We start from the raw sequence: 9,499 nt of genomic DNA, 5'->3' as shown, positions 1-9,499 counted from the left end.
GCCTCCTCAATTACTGACAACTTTATACTTTCCTCCGCACATTCAGGCCTCTCACTTTCAGAAATAACAATAAGGGGTCTGTCTTCTGCCTCATCCTCGAGCTGTTGTAAAATCTCTGGCTCGGACTCAGCCTTCTTAGAATGGCTTTTTCCTCTCCTTCCTCTTTTTCTCTTTGATTCGACCCTGTAAATGAGCATGATATAAAATGCAAAAAAATCTATTTTACAAGTTTGACAAACAACAACAACTTGTATTTATATAGCGCTCTTCATATAGGATAGTGTCTTGGAGTGTTGCACAATGGCAGGCTTGGACAATGAACAACATGGGGAGGTGAGCATAAGAGTGATTGTCTTAAATTGGGATTTAAATATGTTTGAGAAGCGGAGGGATTGAGGCAGTGATTTCCAGAGGTTAGGGGAGTAGTGGTTGAAGGCACAACCTCCAGTGATGGCGAGGAGGGTTTGGGAATGTGCAACAGGTCTGTCAAAGTCTTGGTGTAAGAAGGAGCACACAGCAAAAAAAGTTTGTGGGACAGCAATGTCCCACAAACAGCCATGAAGGGAATGAACATTTTTTTATCTGGGGGATTGTAGGCCAGGACACTGGGAGAAAGTCTGAAAACAATCTGGACAAATAATATGTAGTTGTTTATTGAAACACACTGCCTGTAGATTGACGTTATAAGTATGAAGTTCTTGGTGATCTTTACCATGGCTGTCAGCCTGGCTCAGTGGTAGCACTCTTGTCTCTGAGTAAGAAGGTTGTGGGTTTCATCCCCACATTGGGACTTGGAATCACATAATCTAAGATGACACTCTAATGTAGCGCTGGAGTCGTGTTGCATTGTCTGAGGTGCCATCCTTCAGATGAGACATTAAACGGAGGTCCCGTCTGCCTGTTCAGATGGATGTTAAAAGATCCCATGGTATTACTCAAAAAGAGAAGGGAGTTTCTCCCGGTGTCCTGACTAACTAACCCCCAAATACAAATTGGTCACTCACTCCACGGTTCTTTGTGAGACATTGCTGTGTGCAAACAAGCTGCGTCGTTTCTCCCACAAAATACACAATCAATCCACTTTGAAGCGCTTTGAGACATTGCGCCCACAAATATATGGTCAATTCACTTTACAGCATATTCTGTGAAGCATTTTGAGACATTTAGAAGACACGAAAAGCGCTATATCAAATGCAAGGATTATTATTATTTCGACATTATGATAAGGCACTACATCAAATGCAAGGATTATTATTATTATCTGACTCAATATTACCCACACATGGTTAATCTTATTATTTTTCACTGGGAAAATTGGATTTGGAATAGGCAACTGCATTTTATAATGCATTTCAAATGCATGTCTATGTATCCTATCTGAGTAAGTGGCCATTCATGTTTGAATATTGAGAGGATGAATGGGAAATGTTGTGGCCAAGATCAATCCTGTTGTCCACAGATGCAAAATTTTAAGCAGATGTCACCAAATAATGATTGGTTGGTGGTGGGGGGATAATCTTTCTAACAATTGCTTTAGGATGCAATAGACAGCATTGCAAGAGGACATATGTTTAGAGTTGTAAAGGGCGATTTCAAAACAGACACAAGGAAGTTTTTCTTTATTCAGGGGCTAATCAACGACTGGAACAGGAAAGGGTGGTAGAAGCCAGGAGACTGGACTTATTTATAAAACAGCTTGATGCAGTGATGGGGGTGTCGGTAGGGTGGGTGTTCTGGAGGGATGAGTTTGGATGGGCCGACGAACCTTCTTCATCCAGACCAATCTTGTGATCTATTTAAGTCAATAGGGAAGAATTCCACCCAGAAACCTTGGCTATATTAATTTGCACTTGCCTTTCACAATAATATTGGAGCAACTATTCATTGATCAGTGAAGAGAATTTGGAGGATGTTGACCAAAGGCACAGTGAAAGAGGGGATTTTGAAGCAACAAGTAAAGGCACAAGCTAAAAGGATTTTTGGAGAGTTTCATAGAGCAGGGTTATAGTAGCTGAAAGCTTGGCCACCAATGATGGAATGAGGTATTATTACACAGTCTTGGTCAAAGACCAGGTGTAGAGTTTGAAGTCAAGCATAAGGTCAAACAAAATGCTAAGGTTGCATATTCCCAAGAGAACCTGTGTGTGTGTGGAGGGCTTTGAAGGTGAGGACCAGGATCTTAAACTGTATCCTCTGCGTGATGGGATGCCAGTGGAGCCGGGCGAGGATGGGGGTGATAGGGTCGCAGAGCCTGGTGGGGGAGAGGACACGGACTGCAGAGTTCTGGATGATCTGCAGCCTGTGGAGGGAGGAGTTGAGGAGGCCGACAGGCAGGGAGTTTGTGTAGTCGAGTCTGGATATGATGAACGCATGGATGAGGCAGCCTGCAATGAGAGACAGTGGCGGAGACAGGCAATATTGTGGAGGTGGGGAAAGGCGGAGAGGGTCATGGCACGGATGTGGGGAATGAAGGACAGCTGAGGGTCAAACAGGAAGCCAATGTATGGTATTAGCTCTGTGAGGTGTAAAATGCATCCTTGAAGGATGACTTTGTCAGGGCCCGAAGTACGGAGGCGCTAATGGGAGCCAAGCAGAAGGGCCTTGGTGTTCTTGACATTCAACTGGAGAAAGTTAGCTTTTATCCAGGATTTGATGTCTGACAGACAGTCTGTGAGGACAGCAGTTATCCTGGAGTCAAGGGTGGAGGCAGAGAGGTAGAATTGGGTGCTAATAGGGCAAAAAGCTTTTGGCAGAATCATGCTAAAAGATTGGTGCCTGGAAGTCTGATCAATAGAAGATAGTGGAAGGTTTTATGACGTTAGGTGTTAAAATAATACCTGTACGGGGTTATATTTGGGTCACATTGTTGATGATTAGTCTTCTTGGAGCTGAACTGGCTCCAAGGTGACATGCCTGGAATGGAATGTCGGAATCGAGCCAGCGCTCTCTGGTGCTCTCAGTAGTCCGGTTCCTGAGCTAGTTGAGTCTGCAGTACTCCGGGGCACTGCAGATGACAGCACAGCCAGTCTGGCTCATTGGCAGGCCCTGGAAGGGCAGACCAGTCACTGGGGACAGGGAATCATCCCACTCAGCTCTCATTAACCCTGCAGGCCAAAGCCCTAACTGGTAGGGTGGTCCTAGCTGGACCAGCAGCGGGAAAGCTTGCTGGACAGCGATATCAATGGCAAGCTATGCAGTTTTAGCTGGTTAGACTCCAGCAGTACCCAACACACACTCCGGGGTCCCCAAGCCTTGGCTCTTGCCAACCTGCGCCTAATACTTTCTGGAATTAGGTAAGCAGAATGGGTTCCTGCAGAGAGAGAGTGTCCATTCCTTTCCAACAATCTCTCTCTGGGATTTCCATGTGTAGGTGGGATGCATGGAAATCTCAGCTTGGTTTAGATATTCTTAATAATGGATTTCCGCACATGTCAGACACTCGGCCGACCAAAAAAAGAGAGTGGTAGATTGTTTATTCACTAGTGATGGAGAGGAGCTAAACATAGTATAAAGTACTGTAAATATTGGTGGTTTTAGAACATCAGGATCGCTCCGAGTGGAACCATGGTACGTGATTGAACTGGGAGTTAGATTTCTCAGATTCAGAGTTGATTTCCTTGACTAAATTGTGTTGTGAGTCTGCTTCTAATCATCTTAAATAGTAAATAAGATACCCATAGAGCATTAAGAGTTGCATTTTAATTTGATAAAGTGCAACTTTAATTTGCTTAATGTTGTGACCGTAAGATACACGCGAATTCATGCAACTAAGTGCACAGTAAATATAGTGACAAGGGTTGAGTCCTATTGTTAGTCCTTAAAATAAATCAGGTATCATCTTAGATTATCTGATTCCAATTCCTGGAACTTGAAGCCACAAGCTTCTGACTTGGAGGTGACAGTGCTACTATTCGAGCCAAACTGACACACCCCAAAGAGTTGGTGCCAAGCTGACACACAGCAAAGAGGGAATGAAGCACTATGTTCACCAACTAGCTATAAAGCGTCCCCTGATAGGGTCAAATCATGAGCGACACTTATTAAGTCCTGGTAAAGGGGCTCATTGAAAGGGACTTGTTTCCTGCCTATAATTAGGAAAAAAATAGATAATTTGGCCATTCAATCCACGACTGTTTGTGGGACGCTGCTGTGCACAATTGGTTGCCGTGTTTCACCCACAAAATACACAGTCAATTCACTTTACAGTATATTCTGTTAAGAATCTTTGAGATGTCTCAACGACGCGATAAGGCTTTTTATCAAATGCATTGATTATTATTTTATGTAATTAGAGTGAACAAGTCATCCTTCAAAATTACATAAGAGAATTATTTTTATTGTTGAATAGGAAAAATTAAACCTGTTGCCGTTATCTTTATTTCAGATCTTTATTTGAAGTATAAATAGTTCAGTAGTGGTTATTGGTGTTTACATCTGTCAGGACTTTGCTAGTTTATAGACAGGGTAAGACCTGCAGTGTGCTGAGCGAGTAATAATTATAAACCAAATAAAATTGGTCACTCAGTCCATAGCTGTTTGTCGGACACTGCGGTGCACTAACTGGTAGCCATGTTTCACCACATTAAACCAACCAGACAGTAAGAAGCAATCAAAGGAGGGTTCAACTTAACAATGAGACTTTGAAATGTTTGCCACAAAATACACAGTCACTACACTTTACAGTAGATAATAATAATCCTTGCATTTGATATAGCGTCTCATCCCATCTTCGAGACGTTTCAAAGCGCTTCACAGAATATACTGTAAAGTGAATTGATTATATTTTATGGTCGAAACGTGGCAGCCAATTGCAAACAGCAGCGTCCCACAAACAATCATGGATTGAGTGACCAAATTATTATCATAATTTTTTGAAGGGTTATTACAATACCAACAACAAGATTACATTTGTAAAGCGCCTTTCACGTTGGGAGGATGTCCCAAGATGCTGGACATTCAGAGTTACAGACCCGAGCTGGGGGTCGGGGGTGGGGGAGGGTGGTGGGGAAGCAGGGCGATCGAAAGCACGGTCGAAGAGGAGGGTCTTGAGATGGGTCTTGAAGGTGGTAAGGGAGGAGGCGAGGTGGAGGGACTGTGGGATGGAGTTCCAGAGGGTGGGGGCAGAATTGCGGAAGGACCGCCAGCCAATAGTGGGGCGAGAGAGGCGGGGAATGTGAAGCAGGCCGGAGCCCGCTTTGTGGAGGGAGCGAGCAGGGTGGTAGGGGGTGAGGAAGTCGAAGAGATAAGGGGGAGCAAGACATGGAGGGCTTTGAAGGTGAGGACCAGGATCTTGAACTGTATCCTCTGTGTGATAGGAAGCCAGTGGAACTGAGCAAGGATGGGGTGATAAGGTCACAGAGCCTAGTGCGGGAGAGGACATGGGCTACGGAGTTCTGGATGATCTGGAGGGAGGAGTTGGGGAGGCCGGCAAGCAATGAGTTTGCAAAGTTGAGCCTCGATGTAATGAAAGCATGTATGAGGGCTTCAGCAGCTTGCGGAAAAGCAGATCCACTAATCGACTAACGACTGGGTTCCTACATTTCTAGGTAAACTAATTGTTACTCAGACAGCGATGATGCCGAACACATAGTGCAGAGATCAGCAACATGAAACCGTGGTCCTTTCTGCTCTTACTCAGTGCTGTGGTCGGTAAATCAGGCTCAAGGGATAATGGGTGGGGGTGAGTTGGTATTTAAACTGAGCTCACATAACTCGCTTGACTCCTTTACTTGTGGCTAAGGCATTGGTGCAGGGAATCAGATTTTTTGGAATAAGAGGCACTTATTCAGACCAGATTGGCACCACCTGAACAAAGGGTGGATGGAGGTGTTGGCAGGCAGGATGAATAGCATGGTTAGGGAGTGTTTAAACTAGAAACAAGAGTGGTTGTGGTAGATATAAGAGAGCAACCAAACCAATTAGGGCAAATCTTGAGGTGTAGCAGTGAATACATAAACCAACGGTCTAACTCCACTGGTGGGAGATAAAGAAAATTGCTAATAAAGCAAATAGGAAAGGCAAAAAGCAATGGAGCTGTGCTTGCATTAATGCAAAACAGTCTGGCAAATAAGATGTGGGATCTGGAAGGACTTGCAAGGGGCGACAGATTGGACATCAATAGCTACTTTTGCATTAGTGTGTCTCAATGAGCTACATGGGATTCAGTGTATAGTGTAGGGTCTGTATTTTGTGGCAAACATTTTGAAATTTCATTAAGTTAAACCCTCCTCTGATCATTTCTCACTGTCTGCTTGCTTTAATGCTGTGTTTTCATTACAACTCCTGGCTTGGGATATCAGGAGTTGGAAAAATTGGACATTTTACAGTATGAGTTGTCAATTGTTGTGTAAGAGCGACAGAGATGATGTTTGATCGATAGTTGAAAGTTGCTCTCAAGAGAAAGATAAGCCACAGAGCAGGATGTCCTACAACCTTTTACAGATAGCCAACATGTGATCCCTTATATTTGTAACATTGCAATGCGCTGTGAAAGTGAGACACCAGCAAAGCTACCACTTTCCTGAGAAACATTGTTGTAACCTCTATGTCCCCTTGTAACATATTTCTTTCACTTTCGCATCTTCTTTCAATGTGTTTCTCTACTAGACTGTATGGTGTCCCGCTGTTTTCCTGTTCTGGAGAAATGCAACCCCTCAAGGGATAGAAGTTTTCACGCACCAGATACAACCACCACCAACAACAACTTGTATTTATATAGCACCTTTCACGCAGGTAGCTACTTAATCTCCCTTAACTGCTCAATCCCACTCCCCACCGGCACCCAACCCACCTCCATCTCCCATCACCCCAGGAAAAAAATCTTGTCCCCTCCCTTTCTGCTGCCCTGGAGTCATCTGAACACCTCCCCCTCTGGGCTTCCTCCGGCGCCAACTTATCCTCCTCGGTCACTTTTCTACACAACTCCCTCTCCACCACTCTCGATGCCCATGCCACCCTCATCTCCCAAACCGCCTCCTATGCATCTGGCTCAAATCTAATTTAACGGTCCATTGGCAGATCTGGCTGGATCACATCAAAACTTACCGCTCTACCCTCGCCTCCGCTAAATCGTCCTTCCATTCTAAGATAATCTCGGAGACCAAGGACAACCCCAGGCTCCTCTTCTGCACCACCAACCAGCTCTCACACCTCGCCCATCCTCTCCTCTAACTCCAACTAGAGGAGATCCTGGACTTCTTCGAGACAAAAATTGAGATGTTCTGCTCAACTATCTCTCCCCTCCCAGCTGCTACCACCTCCCCATCTCCCCCTCACACTTCAGCCCCACCCATCCCTCCCTCCACACTTTCAAACCTGTCTCCAACTACTCTCTCACCACCATTATAACCCACATGAAACCCACCACCTGCTCCCTCGACCCCATCCTTACCTCCCAGCTCCACCTCCTTGCCCCTCTACTCACAGACATCATCAACCTCTCCCAGTCCACTGGCTCAGTTCCCCTCCCTTAAAAACGGATGTCATCGCCCCTATTCTCAAGAAACCTTCCCTGGACCCATCCCTGCTCTCAAATACTGCCCCATCTCCAATCTCCCTTTATTTTCCAAGCACCTTGAACGAGTTGTTGCTTCCCAGCTTTGCTCTTTCCTCTCCTGCCACTCCCTCACAAACCCCTCCAATCGGGTTTCTGTGCTGCCCACAGCACAGAAACAGCCCTGGTCAAAGTGACAAATGACATTCTGTCCATCTGTGACCAGGGCTCCCTCTGCCTTCTCGTCCTCCTTGACCTCACTGATGCTTTTGATACAGTTGACCACTATATCCTCCCCCACCGCTTTACCTCAACCTTCATGGTTCTGTCCTTGAATGGTTTCACACCATCCCCACTTTGTCTCCATAAGCAGCCCCCGCACCGTCTTGTACGGTGTTCCTCAAGCACTGGCAGCAGCACCACCCAGGGATGCACACTCCACCTCACCGAGCCAGTCTGGAACCTTGGCATCTTGCTTGACCCTCAACTGTCCTTTCTACACCAAATCCCTGCCATGACCCGCTTTGCTTTCCCCCACCCGCAGCATGGCCCAGCTCCGCCACTGCCTCACCCCTCAGGCCACCAAAACACCCATTCACGCGTTCATCACATCTAGGTTCGACTACTCCAATTCTCTCCTAGTCGGCCTCCCCAACTCTACCCTCCACAAGCTTTAGATCATCCAGAACTCTGAAGCTCTTGTCCTCTCCCGCACCAGGTTCCATGACCCCATTACCTCCACCCTCGCCCGGCTCCACTCCTCAAAGTGGCAAATGACATGCTAACCCGTTCTCAACCTCTCCGCTCAGCAGGCTTTGACCTGCTCCATGCTCCATGCACCCCACCCTGCCCTCCCCACCAGGTGCCTATGAATTGATTGGGCAGTGCATTTAAAAGGTTTAGGTGGAGTGCAATTTGTGATATTTGTTGAGGCCTCTTTCCAATAACAGGAAACGTGGGAACTGATCTCTGGGCTGATGTGCCCCAGAGCAGAGTTGCCACAGAGTGAGGAGAATTCTTACAGTATTCTTTGCTATCTTTCACGTCAGACTTGATTGTGTCCTTCACAGGTTTTCAGCCAGCAGGGCAAACTTCTCCATGCTGGTCAATGAATTGGTACACATGTCAGCAGGTACAGTGCATTGCATGACTATATATATATATATAGATATAAAGTGCACCAAAGACTGTTACAAAAACAATACCTCCAATGACATATAATATATCATTGCTCGTCTGACACACACCTTATCAGTGAGATGCGAAATAATGGATTAAACACTTACTGATTTGTATACGTTTCAATAAACATGGCAGCTAATTGCACAAACAGTTGTGGATTGAGTAACTAATTCTTTTTTCAGCTTGGATCACAATGGGCTTATTTCTAGAAGGAACTAATTCCAAGGGAGAGAGATGTGGAAATCAATTGTGCAGTTTGGTGAAATATACCATAGTTAGCTGGTTCGGCATCAATTTGTAGACATTACTCGTTAGAGACCGGAGATTAGACAGATAGACAGTGGATAATTCAGTGTCTGCTTGGAAACGATTATCCCATAAAATTTGGTTGCAATTAAATTCAAACACATTTTTGCTTCTGCTTCTAAAAAGATGGAGTTGTAGGGGTGAGAATTTTTCTAATGTATAATTGAGAGTGTAATGAATGATTTCTTAAAATCATTTTGATCAACAACATTAATGTGAACAATGAGCACATCACAGTTGCAGAAGTTGTGCAAAGCTAATTTGTGTCAGTTTCATAATAACAATCCTTGCATTTGATATAGCACCTTATCACGTCGTTGAGACATCTCAAGTGCTTCACAGAATATACTGTAAAGTGTAGTGCTCCACCCGACGTGAAAGGCGCTATACAAATGTAATCTTGTTGTTGTAGTGACTGTGTGTTTTATGGTCACTCGCTTGTTGGATCATGTGATATTCCCTGGTTAACCCTCAGCAAATGTTGATCAGTCAACGTGAAAGCTGAGTTTAGTGAAGGGG

Source organism: Callorhinchus milii, unplaced genomic scaffold (genome assembly GCF_018977255.1).
Source record: "Callorhinchus milii isolate IMCB2004 unplaced genomic scaffold, IMCB_Cmil_1.0 Scaffold1, whole genome shotgun sequence".
Classification (NCBI taxonomy): domain Eukaryota; kingdom Metazoa; phylum Chordata; class Chondrichthyes; order Chimaeriformes; family Callorhinchidae; genus Callorhinchus; species Callorhinchus milii.
The sequence above is the reverse complement of the archived record's forward strand: the minus strand, read 5'-3'. Positions refer to the sequence as shown.